This window comes from Buteo buteo, chromosome 1, assembly GCF_964188355.1.
Source record: "Buteo buteo chromosome 1, bButBut1.hap1.1, whole genome shotgun sequence".
Lineage (NCBI taxonomy): Eukaryota > Metazoa > Chordata > Aves > Accipitriformes > Accipitridae > Buteo > Buteo buteo.
In genome coordinates this window covers 3,998,085-4,020,792 of record NC_134171.1, presented here as the reverse complement: position 1 = coordinate 4,020,792, position 22,708 = coordinate 3,998,085, and positions in this window count along the sequence as shown.

Here is a 22,708-nt window from a genome sequence, read left to right as displayed (position 1 = left end):
CCTTTATAGTGCTTTTCGGTGCCCATTTCACTGAAATTCTAATCTTTCACACTGTTAAATATAAATGGACATCTGATAATGAGATCAACATGGAAATTGCAGATACTCAGAACTTGTCTATGATTCATCAACTTGAGAATAGCAAGGATGTTTTCAGCCCCATTTGCAAAAAAATATCTTTTCCAGAATCCAAATGAACCGAGGTGACTCACAGTGACCAAGGGTTCCATACTTTTCCTAGCAGACATGACTTTGAGTTTAGAAAGTCTCATCAGAGGTGAAATATTGGCCATTTCTCTAGTGTCTCTAAGAGAAGAAACATGGTGCAAGGGCATTTTGTGAGCTGCAAAGTGCATTTTGGATCAGAAGATAGGTTTGGGGATTCTAGAAAAAGTCCTATGGTTGGATATGACTACAACTTTGGGCCAGCACTTTGCAGATGTGAAAGTCAGCATTTCAAGTAACTCCCAGGAAAAACGAATGGTGAGCGATCATCCAGCTGTTTTCTCTGACCACAGCGGTACCCTTCGTTAGAAGTTTTTTACTTTCTGACTGTCCTTGCTTGACCACATCCAGGTACTTTATCAAGTAGCACTTGCCTCTTGGGAAGCATTATTCAGTTTTTGGATTCTTTCCTGATCCTTATGTTTGGGTTTGTCATTGAATCCATGTCCATACCACAGGAAAGGTACCTGAAGGAGGGACTTCTATGAAACACTGATGGTAGCCTGAAGTGTCTAAATATGATGGTATCTCTTCTGTAAGCACAAAAAGACAGCACAGAGACAGAATCTCTTTTCTAAGCTACTTGTTTAAAAAAGAAAAAGGACTAGTACTTTAAGTTTAATACCTCAATAGAAGATTTTTCTTGTTTCTCACCACTAAGTCCTTTAGATCAAGAAAAATAAAAGTAATCTTTACTATCTGGATCATATCTTAATCTTAGCCCCCCCCAAGTCACACCTGTGAGGCAAATCAATGGGAAAAGCTTTTCTGATAGATTAAATTTTTTAGAATGTGCTAGAGAGTTTGCAAGGATGGAATTTCCTAAGTAATTTTGAATTTATGGGTCTATTCTCACTGGAGAGAGAAAAAAAAAATATTGAGAAAGGGAAGGATTGAACTTGCAAATTATATCTCCACATTTCATATACCCAAGCATTTGTCATGGACATGGTTTTGACTGGATTCCTCTGAGACATATCCAGGTTTGGATTTTAAAAATAATAAACATATAAGACCGCAAGACAGAAGGAACTGTTTGTGCCAGAATCCAGCTCTTGGCCATCATCAGCAAATGTCAATTTCTTTGTGTAGACACACAAGAAGTTGCTCAGAAATGTTAAATTTTCACAGTCATAGAAATGGGCAAAGATTCTGGAAACTGATTTGTTTTAATTTATTTGGCTCATCCCTAGCGGGAGCAATGCAATATTGACAGCGTATCCTCCCCCTACTCATGAACACAACTGGTGTTATGTTCGAGCCAAAAGAGAAAATATGAACAGACTCTGCTATTGCAGCTTTTTGGCAAAAATTAAAAGTCATCAAATGACTATGGGAGAAAGTGTTGCGATAGAGATATTAGGAAGTTTCACAAGCAGTGCAGCCTGAGCCTGCATGAATTTGGGCTGGGTTGACTTTCCTCTGGGTCCAAGCTGCAGGAAGACATTTTAGGCTGGTAGCACTCTGAGCTGAAAAGTTTGCCTCAGGATAGAGGTTTCCCTTTCTTCCCAAGCGATTTTACTCTGAGAATGGTAATGGTGTGAGTATGAAAGCTTGGTGAGTAAATCTCATTGAAGGGCTTTTTCCTTAGGTGATATCTAAGTAATCTTGTCCTATTTAGACTGAACATAGAGAGCAATGCTTACTATGTCCCAAGCAGAGGGAACAACTGCAGAATCCTTGACTCATATTTAGTAGAAACCAATATATTGGATGGAAATGTCTTTGTGAAAACTAGCTGGATGCAGATGCCTAGATTAAGAATAATTTCCTTAAAAGCAAGCCCAGTCCAGCACAACTTGGCAGATCTAAGGACCTCTACGAGGTCCATCGCAGAGTAAGAACTTTCCATCCTGTTAGCTAATAGCCTGGCCATGGGGTCGTTTTAGGCACATGGGAAGGTCTGATTGCCCCATCCCACTCTTAAAATGGTCCAGTTCAGCGTACCATGTAGAGGATCCTCAGTACTCAGCACTGGTGAGACCTCACCTCTGTATCCAGTTCTGGGCTCCCGAGCACAAGCACAGCGAGAACGTACTGGACCAAATCCAGTGAAGGGCCCTGAAGATGATTTAGGGCTTGGAGCATCTGTCACATGAGGACATGCTGAGACAGCTAGGGTTGTTCAGCCTCAAGAAGGGAAGGCTTGGGAGCAGATCTTATCAACATATATAAGTACTTGATGGGGGGAGTCAAACTTTTCTCAGTGGTGCCCATTGAAAGGACAAGAAGCAATGGGCACAAACTGAAATACAAGAAATTCCATTTAAATACAAGAAAACACTTTCCTACTGTGAGGGCAATCAAACGCTGGAACAGGTTTGCCCCGAGAGGTTGTGGAGTCTCCATCCATGGAGATATTCAAATCCCGACTGGACATGGCTCTGGGCAATCTGCCCTAACTGACGCTGCTTTGCGCAAGAGGGTTGGGCAAGACAATCTCTAGGGTTCACTACCAACCTCAACACTGTTGTCATTCTGTGATTTTGCGTCCCACTAATGGTGTATGTATTGAATGCTCAATTTAAGCTTTTAGGCCAGAAGGGTCAAAGCACTAGAGATCAAAAATGGAGGAAGGACCAAGCACTTGCAGATAACTGGCCCGAGGGGTGGGAAGCAGGAGAGCCCTTTCATCTCTTAGGACTTATGATAAACATATTAAAACATGAAATGTGACTTTTAGCTCAAGACGCCATCTGCAGGTGCGTGCAACAGATTCCTAAACTGTGCCTATGAATGGAATATCGCAAAAGCAGAAACCTGGATGCAATTCAGTTGGTAGCACAGGAAAGCAAAAAGTAAAATCTAACCTCTTTACCCCTCACAGAGCTTTTCATGAAATTTTCCATACCAGGCATAGTACTTGCTTAGATCAGTCCTATGGCCTGTAATGTGCACAATAATAATAGAAACACATCATATTCCAACTTTTTGTAAAGCGGTCCAGCTCCATTGAAATGAGTGAGGATGTAGCTAAAGCTTTATCACAGTTGTCCTTGTAGCAAGCAGGGAGCATATGGAATAGCAGAGTATGAATGAGAAAGGAATAGGAGAGTTTGGGAGCTAACTTTTAACATGTAGACACTAGCAATGAAGCTGCAAGATTTTAATCAACCACACTGTTTTACATGTGCCGTGCACACCATTTGCTTATTTTGGGAACAGCTTATTACTTTGTCTGGTCTACTGTAAATGTTAATGCATGTAAATGCTAATCAAGATACTTGCATTGGTTTCCCACTTCACCTAATTGGACTGCTTTAGAGCTTGTTTGGAAGTTTGCATTTAGAATCACAAATGGGATTGGATCACATCTCCCTTGTCTCAGCATGGTGGCAGCTGTGCTGCAGAGAAAGAGCAGAAACGAACAGTCGCAAGGCCAATATCGCAGTGAAGCCAAATCCCTTTTTTATGCAAATAAATGTCCTGCAGACTTACTTGGAAATGGTCACACACCTCACTCCAGAGTGTCTAGCAAAAGTAAGGAACTCTATTATTTTACAACAAACAATAGAGGATTTACAGTGACCGCAGGATTTAGGTGAATGTGGGACATGGACATGTTTGTTGAAATGTAGCATATTAAAAATACTGTGACGAGACTTAGGGAGGGAGGGAGTATGAGCTTCTTCCTTCTACTATGAGCTTGGCCTGGCTGGTATTAAAATCTGAGGAGAAGCCTCATTAACTACCATTCGGTTCTCAGTGCAATATTTGGACTTAATGAAAGCAATACTCCTGAATCACAAGAGAACAAAAATAAAATTTATCATGTAGCTAAATGTCTCCCAGTCTTAGTGTGCAACCACTTCTGCCAGTTCTGCAGATTTATTCATTTTTTTTTTCATTGGCTAAAGTCCGTATCCCCAGAAACTTTACTTGGATGATGAATTTTATGTTTTCTGAAAAGAAAAGCAAAGTGACAAGGTCCATTCTAGAAAAGCAGATGCTTCTTTCAACTTTAAGTTTTTTTCAAGCTTTTCAGTGCACTGATGTGATCAGAAGGAAATACCCATGAAAACTACTCAGATATTTGGCTGCTCCCTAGCAACTTTTACCTAACAATCCCAACACTGTATATAAGATATGATATATATATAATATTTAATTTATAAAAATTGTCACAAATATTGCTGGTCAGAAATTCTTTGAGATAAAAAATCTTAATCCAAGGTGAGACGTTTGCATCGCACCTATGGTGAAAAACTGCCAGTTTCCTAGCTCAGAACAGCCTGAGTTTCTGACAGCTTTTGTGGGGGGTCTAATTGGGAGTTCCCTTTCCAGGACTCATGGAGAAGACACTTGTAACTGTATGGATTTGGAGTTCTCATTTAGTTTTTGTTAAACAACCTTCTCTGTTTTTTCTTCCTTTCACAGACAATTTGAAAACATCCATTTTTTAATTTCTAAACAGAAACTCTACACGATAAGAATGGATTGTGCTTTCCTATTTGACAAGTGGAAATAGGAGCTCAGATATATTAAGAAATACAGCCTGGAAAGAGTTTAAGTGCTGCTAGAATACATGGGACTTAGGAGCATAAATATCACTTCAGATTTGGCCCTCGTATATGACAATGACATCTTCACTATTTTTGCCAAAATAATTACCTAGCTACCAAGAAGGAAATCTGATATTTTATGTATGTTAATGTTACTCACTGAGGTTCTCTGTAAAACTGTCCAAGCCAAAATGTTTTCGGCTGTTTGTAATTTTATTACTGATGGAGCCCAGGAATGAGAAAGTACCAGGAGTCCCAGATATGGAGTTTACCCATTTTTCCTCCTAACACTCCATCTTACTAACATACACTCTCTTGATTCATAACTCAGTGCTACAACACACTGCTGGTGTTTTACAATTTTCTTTACATCCTGGACTAGTGGCAGGAAAGAAGCCTCAAGAGGAGGACAGCAGCCTCTTCTCACTTCAACTCTTCACAAAGAGGAAGAATGAATAGTTCTCTTAGTGGGAAATGAACGTCAGGAAGCTCTCCAGTCGATTTGAACTATTAATGTGTTGTGCAGAGGTTCCTAGCATGCCAAGGCAACTCGGCATTGAATGAAGAAGACTGGGAGTGAATTAATTTTTGGGGAAAAAAATTAATGTTTCCATTGCATCTACTAGATTCAAAGAGAAGGGCATGAACCAGAGAGAGAGAAAAGAAAAAAGGTACTGAAAGAGAGTTCTTTTGCAAGAAAGTGAAGGTATAATAACCCCAAAATGATAATTGCCATAGCCCTGTCGGGTAGTTGTATTTTACAAGTTTAAGCTCAGAGACTGCACAGTAAAATACCATCTGGCTTTCTTATAAATCAACTCCCCTGTTTATTACAAACACAACCTGACTTGGGAACCAGCAACGACAATGATGAAAGAATTACCTCTGCTCCTCAGAGAAGTTTGGCAGCTTTCCCATTGCTAATGCTTCCTCTTCGCATCTTCTAACAGTTCAGCCCTTTTTGCTGCAATCTTCGTTGTGGGTGCTGAATACTCAGTGTCTGTAATATCTTTGCAAGCCTGACATTGAGTAATAGCTTTCTAAAAATGCCTTGAAGGCCATTTTAAATGTGGCAAAATGGTCTGTAACAAAATAGGTAAATGCAAAAACCTCATGGGATTTATATAAAAAGCCCCTGAAGAAGGGAAGGAAACTAATTGCTGTCTATGTTAAGCTATTGTGTTAAAATACCTTTTGCTTCAACACTTTTCATGGATACAATATTAATACACTTTTTTCCTGGGGAGATGTAGCTTTTCTCACAAGAATGTCTATCACCTAGAGGATAAGACATTATTCAGGTCAAGAAACACTCCAGAAAAGAGTGTCAGTGTCAGGTACTTTATTATTTTCCCAGATATTGCAGAACCTCATGGGAGATCCTTCCATGTGTCAATCATCTTTAGAGACCCAGATTCTGATTGAGAGGTGTAATCAAATCTCTGGGAAAGGTGGTAAACAGCAAAAAAAGATCAAAGAAAAGAATATTTAATGGTTGCAAATACTTCTATCTACATAAACCTAACTATAATTTGTGTGTGTTACATTATATGTGGAATTTTATCCCACACTTGTAAGTGCTTAGAGTTGATAGTGATTAACACAAGATAAAGGAATACTCTCTTAAATAACTGTTTTCTCAATAACCAGCTTCCTGGGACTGTAAAGAAACAACTAAGAAATAATGCTTTGAGGATTAAAAAACTATTGTATAGACAATTGCCAAAGATTTTATCTTTAGATAACTATCGTCTTCACTGGAACAGAAGAAAAGTTGATTAGCTTCAATGAGACATATGTTATGTTTTGTTGTGACCATTACACACAATCTCTGTGTGCTGTCCAAATGCTTTGTCAAGGTTGAGCAGGGATAAGGATGCCATGGAAGTTCTCACCATAGGTACAGAACAGCATATTACCAACATGTTATGGCAATGGAGCTGAGCATGTAATGATGAAATAGTGACTTGGGCACACCTTTGTAAGCGAATATATCCATGATCCTGATATATGCTATAAGCCACACATTGCAGAATTTGGAATGACATTAGCGGTGAAAACTATGGTGAGTCAGGTGACCATAGCAGAAAAAGCTTTCGTACGTGGAAAATAATGTAAGCAACAGCGAACATTAAGAGAATCATCATCAGCAGCATCCTCGAAGCTGCCTGCATGGGAACTGCTCAGTTACGTCCCACCTCTCTGGGGCTCCTATGACCCTTGCTGGTCTTGGTCACCCACCAGCCACCGTGCACATCAGACAAGAAGTTCCAGCTGTCAGGAGTAGGATCACTGCCCTCAGCTCACGCGTATGGGCCAACCATGAAGTATCGTTGTGTTCTTGACACAGGGAATGAAAGAAGACGTGAGTATGGACCACTCTTCCTACCACAGTGAGGAGTGCCTTAGAGATGCTTTTAACAAAGAAAACAAGTACAGAAAGAAAATCTGGCAATCAACCTGGCACTGTCACTCAAGTGAAACCATCATTTCAATCAGCCACATACTTACTCTCTTTTTTCCAAAGTAGAGACCGTGGTGTAGCCTGAGATGCCCAGATTTTATTTCATAACTGTTCTGCTTTATGTTTCATTTGGCTTACCTTTATTATTTTTGCAGTCTACCAAATGCATCGCAGGGTTACAACAACCATTTTCAATGTCTTCTGTTTATCCTTGAGGCAGTTCCCTCCTGCCTGTTACTAAACTGCTTTGAGTAATGTGGTTATTCAAAAAATAAATACATCTCTGTGAAATGCATCTAAATGTGATCCTCTCTGAAACGCTATTTAAATTCTATACTACATCCTTGGCTCAGAGGTTTGGGGATATTTTTTTAATCCCTTTCTCTTTCAGTCACGGACGAACTTTCCAGGAATAAAACTTTCAAGAGTCTTATGCACGATACGATGAAATTCTGCAACAGAAGTGACAGAAACTTTTATCCACTTGCTGGAGTCAGATTATTTCAAGAAATATATTCTGCTCAAAGTACCATCATGTTACTCTGCTGTATGTGTTTCTGAAGTAGTCAGGGCTTTCATCACTTTACATTTAAGGAGTCTTATGCTATTTCTCTGTATGCTGTACAAGCAGTGAGGACCTGTCAGCCTGAATTACTTTCATTCTCAGAGTCATTATCAGGAAGGGACTAGAAGAAAGTCTTGTTAAGAAATAACATCCTCTGCTTTTCCATGTAACCACCTTTATTATATGTTACAGGAATAAAACCTTTGAAGACATCTGCTTTGAGGGACATTCTGAAATTAGTAAAATAAGGCAGAGAAAGCAGAAGATCTTCATAGTTTCCCAGCTGCAGCCACTAAATTTCATGACTGAAAGCTCTGATTTCAACCAAAAACATTAAAAAAGAAAATAAAATAGAGGCATAGCTCATTCAGTGGAAAAGTAGCTGTCCCAAGGAAAAGAAAATTTCAGTTAGCTGACTGCCCCGTTTTAATTCTCTTCCTATAGCCACTCATTTTACTGTGACCGCAGCTGCCACACACAACAAACCCAACACCCTTCTCTGCAACCACTTTTAGTAGGTTGGGCTTCTACGGTCCCGTATTTCTAACAGTTTGTTGTGCTGGCAGGGCTGCAACGCCCAGGACCTTGCACTCACCCTCCAGTGCTGGAATAGTCCGGCAAGTGGGCATCACAAGGAGATGGTTCTGGGCCAGAAGAAAGGGTCTGCAGCTCAGCACCGTCCTGCAAATACAGGGATGATCTTGGTTTGGGTAGAAAGAGGGTGACATGCAGCAATAAGAGGATCGAAAGCTGTGCTGGAGAAGTGAATGGTGTTCTAGGTGGCCTAACTCAGCAGCACCTCTATTTTACAATTCTGTGTACGTAGCAACTAAATTTTACAGTGGAGGTTTAGTGAATTCATTTCCAATATCTTTTTTAAAAAATAATTAAGCTGGGTTGGAGAAAGCATGCAGAGGTTTCCGGAGACGTTTCCCGGAGCTATAGCATAGATGTGCAGCTGCTGAAGAAGTTGATTTTACCTGCTAGAGGAGGGAAACTGCTGATAGAAAAGATTGTGTACGCTGGCAGTTTGCATTTCTTTAGCAAACTTCACTTTCTGGCAACAGCTGCACAGGAAATCTTTTCCATTGTGGGATACTATCTGACAGAAAATTGTAGTTACTGATGGAGAAAATGATATGTGTCCAACCAGAAAGGATTTATTCATCTGCTGCCTGCTGCTAATAAATATCTGATTATAATGGAGAAGGTAAAAAAAAAATTCCTAAATTTTCATGTAAACATTCCTCTACACAAGATTTTCTTGGGACTCCTCCTCAAACTTTTTTTTTTATTATTTCAAATGTAGAGAGACACTTCTTTTAGAAATTACTAATTGCCAAAATAGAAATAAAAAAGAAAATCTGACTATCAGAGACAAACTTCATCTGTAATCCAGTTACAAACAACTTTTAATAACCTTTAATAACCCTGACAAGAAATGGAAAAGGAAAAAAAAAAGTAATAGAGAAAAGCCATGAGGTTAATAAGAAAGTCAACATGAAACTTCACATTGAAATGCTGCTCTAGTGTTTAGAGAAGAGTGAGCTGTGAATATATATTGCTTTTGGCCCACGGACTCAGACTAATCACAAAACTAGAATGATCCCAGATAATCCAGCACAGATTTTTAATTGAGCTCTGTGCATTGCTGGGACAGGGCTCTGGGAATTTAGTCATTTCTGTATGATTAATAAACACCCAGTTAATGGCCAGAAGGGACCAACAGATCAATCAGTCTGACATCTTGCAAAACAAGGCTCATGAGATTTCACCCACTTGTCCTGCACCGCTTCCAGAAACACATCTTGTCTTGATCTGTGGATCGCCAAAGATGGAATATCTGTTGTCTCCTTTGGGAGCCTGTTTCACTGTTAAAAATGTATGTCCTGCTGGCAATTTGAATACCTCTGGGTTTATTTTTCCAGCTGTTGTTTCTCACTACTATTTTCCTTCCTGAGTTAAAGGACTTTCTTGTATTTGGGGTTTTCTCCCCGTTAAGCTAAGCAATACTGATAATCAAGTTTTCTTTCTCAGACGCTTTTTGATGAGAAGGTCTGTCAGTGAATGGCACTTCTCACAGCCCTCAAAACCTTTTTGCAGCTAATTTCTTTATTTCTCTGGAATTGTCCCAGGAGACTCTCATGAGGTGGAGACCAGCCTGGTAATCCTCCATATCTATGTATTAGGTAGATGTTGACAAATGTCAGCTTCTTATTTGAAGGGTTTCTTCATTATCCCAAGACACAAAGATGATCTTTTCCCATACTCAGAGTCACAATGAGTGTTACATCACACATTTTACAATCTCTTATCGTTCTGCTTTCATGTGGCTAGACGCTATATGTCTGACACCCAAAAGCTTAATAAAATTAAATAAACTACTGCATTATTTCAACTCCATTAGTAATTTAAAGAGGTAATGGGATGCATTTACTCATTTGCTTTGCACTTATGACATACCAGATAATTATTTTAAAGAGTCAGTTCTGATTTAGGCCTCTGCCTTCCACCTTGGCTGTTCAACGTGAATTTACTGATCACATCGTCTTCCTCACGGATATGAGGCTGTTTAGCAGAGGCTGTATTTTCTGATTTAGAGTTGACTTCTGACACTGGAATCACAGTTCTCACTGTAAGAGGCAAACTGTAGCTCGCAGTCACGCTGATGGTAGACTGAATCATGTTACTTTTTGTGCATACTCACACCAGAGTTTAAATAATCCATGGCTATGAGTGTGATTGATAGCCTAAACGTAGATGTCCCACAGAGCTTCTTTCTTGGCCTGTTCTGATCTTCCAGAAATGGTTTCAATTGCCATAAAAAAAGCATTGTTCTCACTATTGCTTTGTCATGGTCTGGATAACAATTATGGGTAACATTTTACACAAATGCATTCTGTCTGCCTGTATTTTGTGAAAATTAGGCAATCGGAATCTGATTTTTTCCCCTCTGCAATTTTCTCACAGGGTTCATCAAATCCCATTGTGTCCTCACTGAAGAGGACACTTCTCTTTTAAGCACTGTGAGTGCATGCCAAAAAAAGTGACAGTAAGGGGAGGATCAGAAAGATCAATACCCATAGGCTTGGTAACTGTCTGTAGGGAGGAAAATAATGAACAGGAGAAGTTTCATAATATGAGAGAGACAGTTTATCTATAGAAAACCATTTTGGGGACTTAAAGCCAAGGTGAAGTTCTTGAAATGGGCAGCTGGTTATCTCATCCCAGCTCACTGTTTCCTTAAAGTGTTTTTCCTCCCAGCCAACATCTAAGATGGTTGTCTTACCTTTCCTAATGTCAACAGGAAGAAGGAAGCAATTCCAAGGTAATTCATGTTAAGACAAGTATCTAGGACAGGTGGTTTACTTTTAGAAATGCATCTCCCCCTCCAGTAATTAGAAAGGGAGTCAGGGTAGCTAGGCTAGACTTACATGCCAAGTTTTTAGGTGCACAAGTTAGGGAAGAGGCATTTGATCTTCTGCATCCTGTGTTATTTCAGGCCTATTTTTGGATATATGTTGGCACATTAGGACTGGACTTGGCTCATTGAATCTCAGTGCCCATAAGACCCCTAAGAGTCTTGGGGTTCAATTGCTGCACATTGTGACTATATCTCCAGTGTTCTGGCAGGCCCTGTGTGGGGTCTCTGCTTTACAGGCAGTTTGTAATTGCAGAAAATTGTTGGGCGAAAGAGGGTCGGCCAAACCTGAGGGTCACATTCTTGTCTAGTCGTTCCACAGATGGTGCTCAGTGAAGACTGAGCACAATCATGGCATGAAGTCTTTCACCTGCAGTTGGTTAGTTTGGCAGTTGGGCATCCTGTCTGGAAGATTTAGAGAAGAGATTCATGCCCTTTTTTTTCATATTACCACCCAGTGAATCCATTCTACATCAATGAGTGGCAAACCATCTCATTTCTTATAAACTGGCTGATATTCCGGGTGCTTAACTACCTAATCACAGGCTTACTAAGGGGGCCCTAGCCTTTACTAAGTTTACTACATCCCAAACTGATTGCCCTTATAGGTTAGATCTTAGTGTCTCAAATGAGGCACTTATGATCTCAAGTAACAACTTTAAAGCAAACTGAATGTTGCAGAGGGATTACAATCAACAGACCATCTATAAAATAAAATGGAGGTTGCAGTCTGTCAGGAAGACAAACCTCAAAATGTTATTTCATGCATGTCTGATGGTGATATCATGTCCATGTGTTCAACTGATCTAAGGGATTTTCCCTTGGCTCTCTGTGGTTAGCAGAGACACACAGACATCTCTACTTGATGATTCATCTTTTCCTAAAATAGGGAGAAGAAATAATTTTCTGGTGCACATCTCTTTCACTAGTTATAAAAAGAATCTTGATAAACAGGTTACAGCGTGCAGATGACTCTTAGCTGACTGCTATTGTGAGATGAATCCTACCTAATATTTGACTGCAAACAATAAGAATAGAGGAGTGACCATACTAGGTGAGACCAAAAGTAGTTTGTCTCCAATAATACCTAAAAGCATCTTTCTGTGGAAGAGTACATAACCGACTAAAAGTGATATTTCTCCCAAGCAATATTCCTCCCAGTCTCCAGAATTCTCAATCTAGACATGGCTTCTGTATGCAGAATTTATTTAAGGTTAATAAAAATGTAAAAATATATGATAAACTTTAATGGATTTCTTGTCAAGACTTCCCTTGACTGCTTGTAAACTTTTTGCATCCTTGTTCCACATCTTAACTGCATGTTCTTCTGTTTCTTTTTTGAAATTGCTTCATTGGAGATGCTCATTCCCTATCCATCCACTTCACTCCACTTATTACTTTATTGATCACACTCCTCCTTAGCTGTCCTTGCAGTTAGAAAAGTCCTACCCTATTCAACTCTCCCTTATATGAGTTTCTTTTATTCTGCACAATTACCACCAATTCAAGAGAATAAGAAGTCTGTTGTCTCCTTTTTATTCCATATCATTCTCTCATGGGCAACCCAGCACCCCACAGGTGACTCCTAGTTGACTCCCTCAAACCATTAATTCCTGATGCCTGAAGAAACATGGAACAGTCTCATGAATCAGAGTGGGTAGGTGACACAGAAGTACACATGGAAGATTTTTACAGCTACTTGAGCTTTTCTGAGCAGGCAAATGCTGCTGCAAACATTTATAATAAAGTCTCCACAGTGTTACATGAGCTGTCATGCTATGTACCTATCTATAGAATTACCATATATATTTTTGGAAATAATTTTTATGAACAGTGATGAAGTAAAACAGATATTTGTGAATTTATGCTGTTGTAAATTAAATGTTGATATAGATGTGATGATTTTCTGTTTGTTTGTTTTGAAAAAGCAAAATTCCAGAAGTTTCTCATTAGAATTTTACCATAGATAAAGTGTGTATTTATGATACACACACATTAGCCAGAAAGGAAGTGTTACTATTTGCATCAAAAAAACCCAACTATTTATATAGCATTTGCAATTTGCATTTTATTACTTTTCCCTAATAAAATCACTCCTATTATATGGTAATAATGAAGGAAGATCTATCATGTTTTCCGTTTTCAAATTGTGTTTGGTTCAAAATGGATTTTGTTATTGAGAGGTTTTATGGCAAGAATTCCAAAAGTCATTGTGCACACCTAAATTCATTACACCCTGAAGTCAGTGGCAGCACCAGCTAGTTCCAGTGAGAACATGATGTGCTCAACGCAAAACAGTTTAGATTCTGAGTTTACATATTTGCTTCCTTCACATCTCTATACCTTATTTGTCCTCTTGTTTCCTCACCTTTTTCATCCTAAAACCACTCAAAAGCACCCATGACTCAAAGAATTACTTGCACTAAGCCACATTCATGCACATGACGCTGTATCATGTGTCTGTATTAGACTAAATTAAGGTTTTTGGCATCAAGCCCCTGCCCACAAGAATTCCCTGTATCTGCATCTTGTTACATGCTGCACACCATCCAAATGCCATGCGCAGCCCACAATTTCACAATCCCTTTCATTAAGCACAGTGGAAAATTGTTATTTTGTAGAACTTTGCTATAAATCTGGAGAAAATTTTGCCTTTGGAGGCTTACTGATCATTGAAACTTAGAGGATTGCTCACCCACATGAATAAAAGAAATTGTTTACCCAGAACTGTCCTGATGAAACCATCGTATTTTTTGCACATTGTTGGATTTTACCGTAAAAATAACTCTCCTTTTTTTTTTTTAATGAGAGAAGCATTTTATAAAGCAGCTGAAAGACTTGGCACCAAAGAGAATGGTGATTTAAAACAAAATGGAAATCCCATTAGATACTACTTCATGGTTATTTAAAGATTTACAGGTGCATTTAACACCTACATAGATGAAATTGTCCTTCTGCATGGCTTAAATCCCTGGTGGGGCAAAGATGGCTTTTATATTTTATGTGTTCAAAGGGTCTTTGTTAAGTATCTCGTAAGAAACTACCTGGTTAATGAGGTCGAACCAATACATTCATTGGTCAAATGCAGTCTTGTTGTCAAAGCATTATTTGGGAAAAGGTCTGATTCTGTCATAATATGAGCATGAATTTATTTAGAACAGACTTGTTATAGTTAGGTGTCCTACATGTGCAGATTTTTATTCACATTACACATTACTTGAGCCAAGGTTGGCTTTTGCTGCAAACCTCAATGCTGGGTTTCGAGATTCAAATGGGTCTTCAAAGGCAGGCTTGTTCCAAAGGCAGCTTTTGGACTAGAAATGAGCTGTGAAGGACACGACTGAAACATCACTGGAAGACCATCTCATATAACATGTGTCCTGTGGCACAGAGTTCCCAAAGAGCCTGAACAGGGTGGTCAGACTCCTAAAGTCACCCAGCGTTGTGCAACCAGGATTCAGTAGAGGAGACTGGGGAAATGGAACCAAGAAGGATGCCAGGCCACTTCCACCACCTCCCTCATCTACTCTCTCACAAACACAGCTTCCCTCAACCCACTTTTTCCAACGTTTTTCGCATGTACCTGTTTTTCAAAAAATCTATACAAAAAAGGTTATCTTTAAGCACTACCATGACTGTCTAATGAGTTCACAAAACCCCGCAAGAGGGAATAGTTGCAGCCATCACTTTTTTAGATGGTAAGGAAACTGCAAATATCAAACAATGTTTGTGATTTGTGTGGGTTTTCTCCCTCTTCTGATTATCATTTAAGCCTTTGCTCAAGGGTGACATGTGCATTATTCTTATAGGAGCAATAGAAGTCTATTGCTTGCCTTGGAAAAATGAAAAAGGAGTGTCCTTTTCTTACTGGATGTTTTTAAAATTCCCATGAATCAATAGACTAAAATTTAATTAAAAATTTTGCCTTAAGAATATGGTTTGCTTGTCTGCACGTGAGGAACTGAAGCGATAGCTTTCTGTTAAATATGGGACACTGCTGCAGTCAGTAAATATCTGTCAATGAACATCTGATTGGAGAACGATTCATACTTTCTACAACAAATAATAAAATAAAAGTGAGGGTGGATGCAAATTGGAGAATAAACAGAGCTTTCTCTCTGTAAAAGCTCTATGCTTTTACATGAGGAGGATGGAGAGATGCTTCCACTCAAAGGAGAAGAGACAAGGATATTCATTATTCAGGAGGAGGAGGATGTTTAGTACCAGGGTACTTTATGGGCAAATCTAATCTGATTCCTAGCTTAAAAAATTTCATTAAATCATCCTTGGGGTAACCAGAACAACAAAGCAGTTTAGCTGGAATTTAGGATGGTCACAGAAAGAATAAAGCACTGCAATAGATTAGCCGAGACAGCAGGAGCATCTTCAGCCTCAGAGGTTTCCAAGGGCGGACACTGTCTGACAGGACAGGTTTACACAAAGCTGAGTCTGTCCTGAAGCTGGAGGATGGACAAGTTGACCTTCCAAGGCCCTATTGCCTCTAGTTTAATGTTTCTTGTATTTAATAAAGGAATGGATTCATTTAAACACACTAATGAGAGGGTTTGAACTGGGAGCTGAGACTCACAGGTCTGCCAGGCATGCTGCAAGGCTGCTTTCTTTTCCTGCACAGCATTTTGGGGTGAAAGGATTTAATTGGGCCATCAAACAAGAAACGTTTTGCATGTGCCATGCACTAGCTGGATGGTAAACATCATCTTTAATGTTTGCAGAAACATGCACCAAGATTAAGGGCCAAGTGGAGGCACATCTTCCTCCTCTATAATAAGGGTTATGGGGCAACACGAGGGAAAGGTAGATGAACCAAAAAGACAGCCTGGTCACCGCATGTGAGAATAACTAACCTAGTCACCTCCTAGCATTTGATTTTCTCCTTGAGGAAGAAAATTTTTATTAATTCCGATATAATGTAATGTTACTTTCAGGATCACATTTAAAAACCCCAAAGAGCTAGTTTCATCTGCAGCACACATTCAGTGTGTCAGCATCAATCTTTTTTCCAATTATTACCCTCTAAATCCTTTCGCAAACAAAATCAGTGCATGCAACTGGCTGTGAGACTTTTTGGTAACAATGAACAGAATGAGGTCTCAATGAAAAGGTCAGTCCAAATCCATACATGACATCTTTCTCTCTCTGTTCTGGAGCTGCTGTGAAGGGATTCAAAGTAAGACATACTTGAGCATGGAGTCTGACCCTTTCTTTGGGTGATATGGGATGACAGGTAAAGAAAGGGGAAGAAATTAAAACCTTAGCTATTTTTATGGTAGCTTAGTAAAAATCTATTTGCAAACAGAAAAGCTGAATATTCTTTCTTTTTCTTTTTCTTTTTCTTTTTTTTTTTTAAGGATGAACCTCAGCAGATTAACCGAAATACTTTTAAAATCTTTTTAATTCTACCTAGTTATAGGACTTTTTTTCTTATAGTCATATTGCTGGTATCCTGACACATTTCCAGGGAACCTGAGAGCTTTTAGTAGGATATATGGAAAGAAAAAAAGCAAACATTAAATAGATTAAAAATTCCTGAGAAACAAAGACCACTTTCTCTGAGAAAACTTCATTGACAATTTTATTTTAAATGCAACAAATACCTTCTTCCAGGGAAGAACTGTTGTTGCTTTCAGGACTCTCTCATGTCTTCCTTATTATAACTCAGAGTTTTTTGCCTGAAAGACAAGGCAAAGATAATAGACTACATATGACCCGGCTTCGCCGGAATAAATCATTAAAAATTATGGGGATGATCCATGTTGTTTTCAAGAACAGGATGTCTATACGAGAGTTATTATACTCTTTGCTACTTCGTGCAGGGAAGATAATTCAGGCAGGAAGGCGAGCAATGGCTTTCAATCACAGGCACCACGGTTCTCACAGAACCGTGCTTCTAGAAGCCACCACCTAGACTTCATAAACTGCCTGGGTTGAGTAGGGAGCTCCAAGGCAAAGAATGGAAATAGTAAGTGGTTAAAAAGCAAATAAAGGGATGCCAAATGTACAGAGAAGCAGGTGAAACTCTATACCAGGGAAGCAGAGGCACATGGGAGAGGTGAAGTCTGCCTTATTTTTGAGGGAAATGGTGAGCCTCTGGAAAACCATATCTTTGTAAGCCCTCAGGTGCTTTCACATTTCTTTCTTGAATGTTACGTTCCTTTCAGTACATGAGAATAGTGCTATGTTTCAAAGAAGCTGCTCTGAGTCAGTATGTCTTCCTTTGGCTCACAGCTGCTAAAGGAAGAGGCTTTTGTAGCCTCCAAAACATTCTGGAGCTGCTCAGAAAACACATCCTATAGACTAGAGAGAAGCATCTTAACAGCATGCCGTGAAAACCAGAAAATCCTTGGATTTGGGCCTGATATGAGAGCAGTGGCAGGGCTCAGTCACCGGAGAGGGTGCATTTCAGAGATGCTGAGGAATTGGGGCAGCTCATCCTGGAAGTGCTACTGCAAGGTAATCATTGAACTCAGTGAAACATAATGAAAGGTAAGGTCTTCTCTGGCTCTGTACTCAGCATTATCTTTCGGTGGATTTGTTTCTGCAGAGGGTTTAGTCTGTGGATATGTAGAGTGCAGCACCCACCATAATGTAGCCCCCCTCATAATATAGCCCCCATCATTCTTCTCCCTTCACTATGGGTCCATTTGCTTGCAGAGCTCATTTTATTATTAATTGATATCACATGATGTGCTCAGCTACACAAAAAAGAAAGACACAGTCACTGCTTAATGGAGCGTACAGTTGAAGATAGACAAAATGATAGGTTGGAAGGCGTGCAGTTGAGGATCCAAGCTCAGTGATATGAATTTTGATTATTCTGGCAATTATTTTTTTTCTTTCAACATCAGCATTGTTTATAGGATTGAGCACTGTTAAAATGCTTCACAGAGACTTCTGAACATAACCAGCTGGATGTTTTTGATGAGTTTTTTTCTCCCTTCACTTTAGCTATCTCTGTACTCAAACCTGAATAGCTGTGGACCTGAGCAATACCATACCAGCTGTGGCATGGTCTTATACAAGATCAGCAAAAGCAGAATCCAAGGTAAGATCTAAGGAAAAATGTAAGATCAATGCCTTAAATTTTGTGGAAATTGTTGGGTGAAGACCAGACATCTGAACCACTCTTGAAAAGCTAACAAGTTTGGAACACGGTCTTTCTACCTGGGAAGTAGGAATGAGACATATCAATATATATTTATACTGAGATATATCAAGATATATTGGAAAGACCTTTTGCCATCAGATGGCTTTTCAAAAGAGATGATCACAATAAAAACCCTAACCCCAGTGGGACTGTGAAACCTGTTCAAACCAACCCTGGTATTGAAACAACCTTCATCAATTCAAATCACAAAGCACCCTTATTGGAGAAGAATTGAAAGCTCTTGATCATAGTTTTCAGAGTGGGGAACTATATGAAAACTTCCGCTGACTTTGCTCATGTTTTTCCAGAGTTGTAGTTAAACAGAAGTATTTGATCTCAAAATTTCTATTTGGCACAGTTTACTAACAATAAACTATACTGCTGCAAGGCATGAAATGACTACTGCAAATCCAAAGAAAAGGGACAAATAAGGTATGTGACTGTTTTTACAGGCCTCTTGGGAATGTAATATTGAAACAAATCTGTGTTTTTTTCTGATGTTCAAGGAGACCTGCACAGAAATAAAGCAGAGTTAATGATTAAAAAAAACCAGTGTAATAGAAAAATAAAATGATTGAGCCCATTGAAAAATGTCGATAAATTTAAGATGAAAAAGGACAGCAATTCAGAAACATGGTTTGGCGTTTTTATCTAGTTTGACAAGGGGAAGCTGCTGTTTGCAAAACAGCATTACGTTTTCCAGCTCTGTTCATAAACCAGAATTATCTAAGTGGAGATTCAGAAAAGTTAATATAAATGGATTTACACCATGTGTTAGTCAAATTTAATAAGATTTCAGCATTGGCATTCTTCTCTAGCTACATTATACTGCTTTTCATGAGCTAACCTGATGTGGACCAGAAAACCAGATTTGCATGCTCTATGGACTGCAGTGATTTGAAAGTCCATTCTCAGCCATGTGCAATAAGTTAAAATGCTCTCAGACCTCCAGGTTGCCTAGACACTGTCCAAGGGAAGAAAAAAATGCAGCTGGGCTGTGAAGCGTGATGGGACAGTGTCGTACCCACCCATAAAGGATGAGGTACTATCGAGGTGACATGGTGTGACACCAGACAATTTGTCTTAGACTAGGCAACACCTCTTACACCAGGTCTCTTACAGAGATCATCCTGGGCAACTTCCTAGGCAGCAAATATGTCAATGGCCATGAATACCCAACTTGGAGTGAAACAGCCCAAACCACATCTCATAAATCGAGATAAAATACAAATAAGCCAAAGGTTGTTGTGGACAGAGCTGTTCCAAATCCTCCTGAAGGTCATACATAGACTGGCCACGCTGAACATAGGATTAAGTCCGTGCTTTGCATTTTGGCATGGTTTTATTTGTTTGCTTTTAAATTATATCACGTTAGCCAGGAACTAGTAGGAGGTGAGGATCTAGCTTGCTTGCTATTCAAGGACAGTGCCTAAAGTCCTGCAGCTTGTCGTTCTCACTCTCTGAAGGATTACCATTGCATCTTTTTCCACAGCAGTCTTGGACACTCACCATGTACTGAAGTGTGGCTACACACACTCTTGTGACCCGATTAACTGTATTTTCCCCTAGAGGTCTACTCTGAAGCTCCTGGCAATGAGGAAAGCACTGCCAGTTCTCGCTATCTGTTTGTTTAATGGGGTGCTGACTCCACTCCCCAGTCATCCTAAAAGGGGCAAAGGGCAGAAGTCACCACTTTCCCTGCTGAGCTCAGATCTTGAGGCATCTAAAAAGAAAGCTCCAGAGAGCTTATCACATCTCTTACTGAAGATTTATTGATTGCAGAAACGTAAATCCTGTTCAAGAATTCTGACTTGGCTCTTCCAATTGCAGATATTTGCAAGCTGGGCCGGGGAGGGGGAGAACTGTTGACCTGGCAAAGACTGCAACTATGAGCATCAGGGGAAAGCTATCAGTCAAACTTTCTACAAATATTGTATGGAAAATCTCTTGACCCGCATTTACTTAACAGCTTTAGCTGTGATTTTCAGTGAGCTCAGACCACTCTCGCATGAACTGAAGGACAGAATCGCAGGAGCGGCAGTGGCAACAGATGCACATCCTTTATCCCTGGACACAGAGATGGATGTGAACTGCTCACTAAATAACCATTCGCTTCTCTGAGGGTCCTTAAATGCTAAAATGTCCTCAGGATTCTACTTCCTGCAAGAACAACTTAGGTTACTGGCAGCTCAGGGAAGAAAAAGTAAACAGGTTAAGGTCCATTTTCCCATCTTTAACACCTATTGTTTTTCTTTCCTTGCATTGTAAAAAAAAAAGTATTAAACTACAGGATCATGCCACTGAAATGTGTTTTCAGTAACACCGGAGAGGGCAGAGCCAGGCAGGGACAAGGTTACTGTGGGATGTTAATTAGCTGCCCGCTTGACCCTGTCTGCGACCCAGAGTAAGTTTGTGTATTTAATTTATTTATTTCACACACGACTTGCTCTCACAATCCTTTTCCCACAGTGCCAACCAGACTATATGGTAACCTTGGGCTCTGCTTCTGATATTAACTGCTGTGCAGCGTGCTAAAGTCAATACCAGAAATACGTGCGCGCGCGCACGTGCACGGCGGGTGGGATGGGGACCGTCCTTTGTTTTAGTGAAGCTGCTCATGTTTCTGAGGCAAATTGTGTCTGGTCGATGGATTAACAGGCAGGAACTTGCCGCTTTCTGGGTCTATCCATTTACAAATGCGGCAGAACCACCATTCCCTCTGTTACCTTTAATCTATGCCTGCAAAACTAGAGTCAGTACCACATGCAGCTTAAAAGCTGTTGCACTGAGCATCTCCTTTAAATATCTAGGAGTCGTGGGAAGCAACATTTAATAAGGACCTTGTTGTACAAGTGGCTTGTGCTGCTGATTGGGGAGAAAAGCAGCTGAGAGTGAATTTGGGGCCACCCAGCAACCAGGCAAACAGCAGCGCGTGGTGTGGTGCAGGAGTGGGCATTTTTCCTGCTGGGATGGAGAGGGGAGGTGTGTTTCCTCCGATTCTTGCAGGAAAACCCACAAGTTTCAAATCTTAATAATACTGCCAAAACTTAGAGACTGATGGGCATTAAAATATCTTTCCTGAACGGCAACGCGTGTGCCTCATGTCAAACCATCACCCAGGAGAGTTAACATGGCACCTTGCAAGTCTTCTGCCACTTTTTCCTCTCTGGCTCCCTTCCGAGGAGAAGCATGCGGTGGGCAGGGGCCATGCAGAGCTCTTGCTGACCCACATTCGGGCTTGGACCAGAGTGAGCAATCACAGTGCTCCGCTCAGAGCAGACCAGGACCTTAGTGAGGACAGTGGGGTGCATGTAAACGCACCCACCGACTGCTTTGCAGGCTGTGATTTAGCAGCAGTTGGTAGGGATGGTTTAGTACCCAGAACCAAACATCCACAATTTGCATGGAGTAAAATACTGCCACCGCACACTCACATATCCGTGCTTCTGACTTGGATTATTTTACAACTTTGCAGATTCTGGCTCTGAGCATAGCCCCACTGTGCTGAGCTATACAAATACAGGATATAAAAATCACTTTTTTTTCCAATCTAAGTACACGGCAATAAACAATAGGCAGGTTAAGAAGGAGAAAACACTGTAACGGTATTGCTCAGCATGTAAGGGAAGACAAATGGCTTTATTTCATATTACAGGAAAGGGCAATAGGCACAAATAACAAGTGACATTCTCAGACGGTCTTCCCTCAGGTCTAGCAAAGTGTGGGAGGGGAAGATTGTGCAGATGTGACAACGTGCAACCTTCTCACTTCGTAATAGTCAAGACATGAAATCACGAGAGCTTTAGCTGTCTTGCAGTGATGACAAAGTGATTTAGAGATATTATACCGAAAGCACCAGCAAGTTTCAGATATGACCTGGGTTGACACTGAAGTCCAGATAAAAGCCCAAGTTTTCTCACCTGTTACTCTGTTTACACCAATCCCATGCAGTGAGAAACAGCTGTGAAAGAGTTAATGCAGCACAAGGCTCATCACAGACTAATCCCCAGGTCTTTTGCCTTCCTTTATCGGGTTTGACTGCTGCAGACAGCCGAGCCATCTCATTTAAAGGTGGTTTGGCTATGTCTAAAAACTCTTACCTCTTGTCAGCTCCTTCTGTGCTGCACCCAGTGACTGCTGAGCAGAGATGCCTCCAGGTAACAAGTGGAAGCTTCCAAGGGATTAAGGAAAAAATTGACTGAAGAGTTCCAAGGGGGAGATTAGTCATTGTGTGTTAAACATGTTTAGCGTGAACTAATGATTAGACACAGGCAAAGAAAGCCACAGGTAAGAGGTAATTAAATGAGGTTCTTGTAGTATATTGGCTTCTTCTCAATTCCGTATCAAATGAGGCACATTATACTCT